Source organism: Pimephales promelas, chromosome 14, assembly GCF_988280905.1.
Source record: "Pimephales promelas chromosome 14, fPimPro1.hap1.1, whole genome shotgun sequence".
Taxonomy (NCBI): domain Eukaryota; kingdom Metazoa; phylum Chordata; class Actinopteri; order Cypriniformes; family Leuciscidae; genus Pimephales; species Pimephales promelas.
The window spans coordinates 33,714,518-33,721,770 of record NC_142782.1 but is presented as its reverse complement, the minus strand read 5'-3'; positions in this window follow the sequence as shown (position 1 = coordinate 33,721,770).

The window sequence follows — 7,253 nt, the reverse complement described above, 5'->3', positions numbered from 1 at the left end:
ATTACATTTTTAACCCAGCATTTGGGTTCGTCCATATTTGACCCAAATTTGGGTTAAAACAACCCAGCATTTTTTTTTTTACACTGAAAAAAAATAATATGCTTTATCTAATCAATAAAATTGTGGCAACATATTACAAGCAATATTATTAATTAAATTGTACAAATTAGAATTAATTGGATTATTAATTTGATTAACTATAACTCAATTCTAATTTGTTCAATTTAATAAATAATATTGCTTGTAATCTGTTGCCACAATTTTATTGATTAGATAAAGCATATTCATTTTTACAGTGTATGTTATTAGAGAATCATGAAGTGAATAAGGTTTTTACGTTATTAAAAAAATGCTGGGTTGTTTTAACCCAGCTTTGGGTCAAATATGGACAAACCCAGTCACTGGGTTACATTTTTTTAATTACATTTTTAACCCAACGTTTGGGTTTGTCCATATTGGACCCAAAGCTGGGTTAAAACAACCCAGCATTTTTAGAGTGCACCATTTTGCAAACATTTTTGAACGAGAGAACCTGAGAAGTTTCTGGATACATTTCCCAGCACAAATTAATTGAAATATCAAAATCATTTCTGCACGCACACTCTCATAATTTTCTCAAGTTGTTCCAAATCCATATGGGAATTTAGCATGAATGCTAATTTTTTAGTGAACAATGACTTAAGTTTAAGTTAAAATGACTTCAGAATACATGACATCTTTTATGGTGATTTTATAATGTTTTTGCTGATGTCGAGCACCAGGAACATTCTGCTAAATGTTTTATTTTGTGTTTTACAGAAGTCATACAGGTTTGATGGTGACATGTCATTTGGTTGATTCAATGAACGAAATGACTAAATTTGTTTTGTTTTGATGATGAGAGTCACGAAAGTGCATCACAGAACAGAGCCAGGAGAGCATTTGTGCTTATAAAACTTTAAAGTTTTTTATTTATTTGTGAAATAACCGATCGTTTCACTTGATAAGACCCTTATTCATCGTCCGGTGTCGTTTAAAGCCCGTTGAAGCTGCACTGAAACTCTCATTTGGACCTTGAACTCTTTGGACCCCATTGAAGTCCATTATATGGAGAAAAATCCTGGAATGTTTTCATCAAAAACCTTAATTTCTTTTCGACTGAGGAAAGAAAGACATGGACATCTTGGATGACATTGGGGTGAGTAAATTATCAGCAAAAGTTTTTTTTTAAACTCCTTTAAGTTCAAATGACTAGTTTTTTATGGTGATTTTATAATGTTTTTGCTGATGTCGAGCAGCATGAACATTCTGCTAAATGTTTCATTTTGTTTTTTACAGAAGTCATACGTGTTTGATGGTGATGTGTCTTCCTTTAAAAAGTAAGTGCTACAAATGCACTTCATATTTTTTAGAAAAAATGCATCTTCACTTATGTTTTGTTCTAAATGTCGAAAGCACCTTGATATATTTGAGTGTTGTTCAGGGTTTCAGTGCGAGGCGTTCAGATAGACTCACAGGTGTGTGGGACGGTCTCCTCTTCATGATGGATGTGCTGGAGGAGGGCTGACAGCGGCTCGGCGTATGGCAGAGGTTTGGTGTTGGCTCAGCTGTAAAGATAAGAGCTGTCACTTTGAAATGGTTGAGGATTTCTGGCTGATGTCTTGATAACACACCTGTCAGGTTCTTTATAAGGTCTGCAGGAGAGTCTGGCTTTGTGGGTGATCTTACCTGCTTGTGTGTAATAAACAATCATTTGTAAAATAACAGTAATTGTCTAGTCAGACTGTGATTAATGCAGGCGAAGTGTCATGTCTGCGCCACAAGAGGCAACCAAATGGAATTGGAAATATAATAAGTTCTTAGCCTACTATAGATAGCCTTTCCGGTCGACCCTTATTTCGGAAAAAATATTGTATGGTAGTCAATGGCGAGAGACAACAAATACTTCGATCTGGTTTGAATTGTGCCCTGAATTACACTTATATGATGTTTGTCAATTTAAGATACATTTTAAAGTCAAGAAAGTCGTAGTTTGATGTAAAACTGCTGATGAAAGTACATAATTACAAAGACTACAAACCCCAGAGGTGCACATTTTCTCTCAATGAAAGAAGCTAACTTTACTGAGGCTAATGTCATTGTTTCTATAGCCTTACGTTCTAATCGTAACGTTACGCCGTCATGCCTGAGCGTGTTGTACCAGACTGCACACACACACACGAGCAGCGGATCTCGCTCGCTGTTTCGCTTCCTGGGAGATGTAGTTCATTGAGTGATTTTCACATAAAACTAAATGTTTCTTTTTTATGACAAACTGCGACTTTCTTGACTTTCAGAATTATCTTTTAAATTGACAAACATCATATGTGTAATTCAGGGCACAGTTCAGATGGAATAAAAAGATAAGTTGTCTCTCGCCATTGACTACCACACGTATTTTTTTCCGAGATAAGGTCCTGTGAGCGGGAAGCGGAGGGGAGGGACTAAGGCTCTCTATTGGTCAATCAAACGGGTAGCCCCGCCCCAAACTCTCTCCATTGGTTGAGTAAGAATGTCACTCAAACAAACAGGTGAACATGAAATCAACATATTGTTGGACTGGGATAAAAGACCAATATTTGAATCTGCGTCCGCCGATGACTGTCTGATTGGCCAATTAAATATTCATTCAGCAATATTAAATTTTTGAATATATTTTATTCCTGAGACAAAAGCTGAGTCACATGATCCTTCAGAAATCATTCTAATATGCTCAGGAAACATTAATGATTATCATCAGTGCAGAAAACAGTTGCTTCATATTAAAAAGCCCTCTAATGGGAAAAAAAACTGAAAAGTTTACTTTTAAACTTAAAAGAGAGCCTTAATGGAGTAGTTTACTTTAAAAAAAACTTTTGCTGATAATTTACTCACCCCCATGTCATCCAAGATATCCATGTCATTCTTTCTTCAGTCGAAAAGGTTTTTGAGGAAAACATTCCAGGATTTTTCTCCATATAATGGACTTTAATGGGGACCAAACAGTTCAAGGTCCAAAAGACAGTTTCAGTGCAGCTTCAAAGGGCTTTAAACGATTTCAGATGATGAATAAGGGTCTTATCAAGCAAAACGATCGCTCATTTAAAACAAAATTAACAAAGTTTCAGTTTTAAAAGCTCAAATGCTCGCCTTCGTTCATTTTGATGAACGAGTTCGAACGGGAGAGTGACGAACGCTCATCACAGAACAGAGGCGGCCATTTGAGCTTATAAAACTTAAACTTTGTTGTTTTATTTTTAAACGAGCGATCGTTTCGCTTGATAAGACCCTTAATCATCGTCTGAAATCGTTTAAAGCCCTTTGAACTATTTGCAGTTTGCACTGAAACTCTCATTTGGACCTTGAACCGTTTGGACCCCATTGAAGTCCATTATATGGAGAAAAATCCTGGAATGTTTTCATCAAAAACCTTAATTTCTTTTCGACTTAAGAAAGAATGACATGGACATGTTGGATGACATGGGGGTGAGTAAATTATCAGCAAAAGTTTTTTTGAAAGTGACCTACTCCTTTAAAAGAAGAAAAAATTGTTGTGTAAGTAAATGCACGCATTTATTGCCACGTTCTTCATTTAGAGACATTCGCTCACAGATTTTTTTTTTTCACGTCCTGTCAGTGTCCAGTGATCTCCCTATCCGTCATGTCCCGTGTGCCGAGATTGGACGGTTCCCGGCTGGTTATTGGGTGTTTGACTGTAAGATACATCATTGGCTGACGTTTGACCTCCTGCTAACTTCCAGAGAGGAAGTCCAGCCCAGTGGAAATCCTTCTTTGAAACTCTAGTACTCCGCTTCTCTCTGTTGTGTCTTTGAGTGGCGAATCCCCCCCAAAAAACTTTGCCTGTCATCAAGTGTCTCTCTCTCTCTCTCTCTCTCTCTCTCTCTTTCACACATGTTTCTCTCTCTGCGTGGAGCTCCAGAGGACCCTGCAGCTGGCCGGGGTTGTGCCCATGTAGCGCTGCTCTCGGCTGGGGCTCGGCGGGGGGCCGGGGAGGGGCTCTGGATCTCACTGAAAGAGAAAAAGAAAGAGATCAAGGATAAAATGAAAAAGAAATCTGTGATTCCCCCTGGCACCTTCCCCTCCCCTCCCCCCACATGGCCATTCTTTTTTATCTTCTACTTCTCTTACTAGCAGCCGTTCTTCTTTTCTTCTTTTCGGTCTTCTTTAAGAAGATGCTCGCTGTTAGATTCAGTGTCAGGTGCACTCAGACCGTAGTGAAAATGATTTAACAAGAGTATTGATTTCGGATTCACTTGTATGTCTCTGTTACAGCCTCTACTGAGATGCTCAGTTCATTTACTTTTAAGTCATTTAGTATTCTGAGATTTTGAGATGAGATTTGTAAATAGCAAAACAAGTGTATATATATATATATATACAGTATATTGTGCATCCAAAATAAAAATGTGTTCACATAATATATGTGGGTGCACTGTGTATAATTATTTTGTATATATATATATATATAAACACACACATGCATGTATGATTATATATAAATCTATATACAGTATATACATGAAAATATTTCTTAAATATATACATGCATGTGTGTTTATATATATATATATATATATATATACAAAATAATTATACACAGTGCATAATTTACATTATTATATATATAAATACACACACATGCATGTATGATTATATATAAATCTATATACAGTATATACATGAAAATATTTCTTAAATATATATACATGCATGTGTGTGTATTTATATATATATATATATATAATAATTATACACAGTGCACCCACATATATTATGTAAACACAATTTTTTTTTTTTTGGATGCGATTTAATCGCGATTAATCTTTGCATAGTCCTAATATATTTATATATATATATATATATTATCAGTATTAGAGAGGATGCATGTATACGTAACAGTACATGATTGTGAAGAAGATTAGAGTAGAAATGTGTCTTTCAGCGCTAAATACAAGTGTCACTCTTCTTCTGAGTGTGAATCGCTCCCAGAAAACAGATTTTGCATTGCACTCAGCCATGGGTTTGATTCCCATGAAATGCATAAAATGATCAAATGCAATGTAAGTTACTTTGGATTAGAGCATATTGCATAATAATAAATTCCTAGTGTCACTAATGCACATTTTCATTCACTTCTAGATTTAAATACACGTCACTCTTAAACCTTGTTTAGTTTGTGTCTGACTAGAGATACACTACATTCATTCCATCAACTTCAAATTTGGCTTTGATTTTATAAAAAAAAAAATATTGCACAGTATATTTGATTTACTGTAAATGTAAACTTCCATAACATTAATCTGCCGAGTGTTTCCTTTAAAACAAGACCAAACTTAGGTCTATATTCCAAAGCATTCTTAAATTACAACCATTTAAGTTTGAATAGTGCATTCTCAAAAAGAGGGGTGACAGCGAAGGAAATCTTTTGTAACAATCTTAATGAACTCTTAATGATTCCAAACCTTTTAATCAGTGGTGTGACTGTGGAACAGCACATAGCTTTCTTAAAAATATAGTCTGCATTCCCAGCAAGATCCAAACCCGCGTCACAATCTCCACCGGCGAGGCTTTGGCAGTGGAATCTGGCAGCGGTTTAACATTGTTATCAGCCCTCACGCTATTTACCTAATGCGTTTCTGTGTAATTGGATTACATGATCCCGCTTGTCAGCCCAGGTGTGTTGTGCATCTATTAAATGACTGACATTTTTATGTAGCTAAGCTGAAAGCTCCGGGCCTTTTGCACGTTGAGTGGAATCAGGTGCTCGGCTCGGTGTGTGAGAGGCTGTAAAAGTGCACACACTCCTTTCTTTGCTGCCTCCATCCACTTTTCTTTTTTTTTACTTTCCGTCCTGCCTCTTTTTTTGTTTTTTGTTCTTTCCGTTCCATTTGCAAGGTGTGATATTGCTTTAATTCAGCAGAAACATGTGGAATATCTCTGGGGATTACTGGAAGAGGAAAAACTCAACTTTTCTCTCTCTCTCTCTCTCTCTCTCTGCCACTGCCAGACTCGGGCAGCTTGTGTTGTAGAGCAGCAGGGTCTGCTGGGAATGAATGTAGTTAGTGCGACCTTTGACCCCGAGAGCTGTTGACATGGAAGGCGGCCAAGAAGGGCTCTTACAGGACCCTTTTGTTAATCTCATTCATGGCTCGCCTTTGCAAAAAAACCTAGTTGTGTGTGTGTGTGTGGAGGGTGTTGGCAGCTCTACTTGCTGGAATGTGCTCTCTCTCTCTCTCTCTCTCTCTTTCTTTTTTTCCCAGGCTTGTTTGGAAGAAATGGTGGGCCCAGGACCAGCGCGACTGCTTTAGCCCGGACCCTGCCCTTTCAGCTCAATCGACACTGACAGATTCCTGGCCTGGGATTGCCAACTGGCACACAGGAAAGAGTGATGGAGAAAGAGCGAGCGAGTCGGTCCCGGAGCAGGCCATCGACCAGAGCGGCAAACTTGAACTCTGTCCTGCCGATTACCAGGTGAACCTCATGAAAACATGTCCAAGTCATATTTCACCCCCTGCATGACCAAAAGACATTACATTTTGCATAAAGAAATAATGAGTTTTAGGACCATTTAGCATTATTTTCTTCACAAATATGCTCTCTCTCTCTCTCTCTTTCTCTCTCTATAGATACATATGTGACCCTGGATCACAAAACCATTGGCAACAATACATTGCATGGGTCAAAATTATCGATTTTTCTTTTATGCCAAAAATCATTATGATATTAAAGGAGTAGTTCACTTTCAAAAAAAAAAAAAACTTTTGCTGATAATTTACTCACCCCCATGTCATCCAAGATGTCCACGTCTTTCTTTCTTCAGTCAAAAAGAAATGAAGGTTTTTGATGAAAACATTCCAGGATTTTCTCTATATAATGGACTTCAATGGGGACCAAATGGTTCAAGGTCCAAATGAGAGTTTCAGTGCAGCTTCAAAGGGCTTTAAACGATTCCAGACGATGAATAAGGGTCTTATCTAGTGAAACGATCGCTCATTTCAAAAATAAATAAGTTTTATAAGCACAAATGCTCGCCTTGCTCTGTTCTGTGATGCGCGTTCGTGACTCTCCTGTTCGAACTCGTTCATCAAAATGAACAAATCTTTTTTCGTGTCATTTTTGAAATAATTGATCGTTTCGCTTGATAAGACCCTTATTAATCGTCTTGTGTCGTTTAAAGCCCTTTTTAAGCTGCACTGAAACTCTCATTTGGACCTTGAACCGTTTGGTCCCCACTG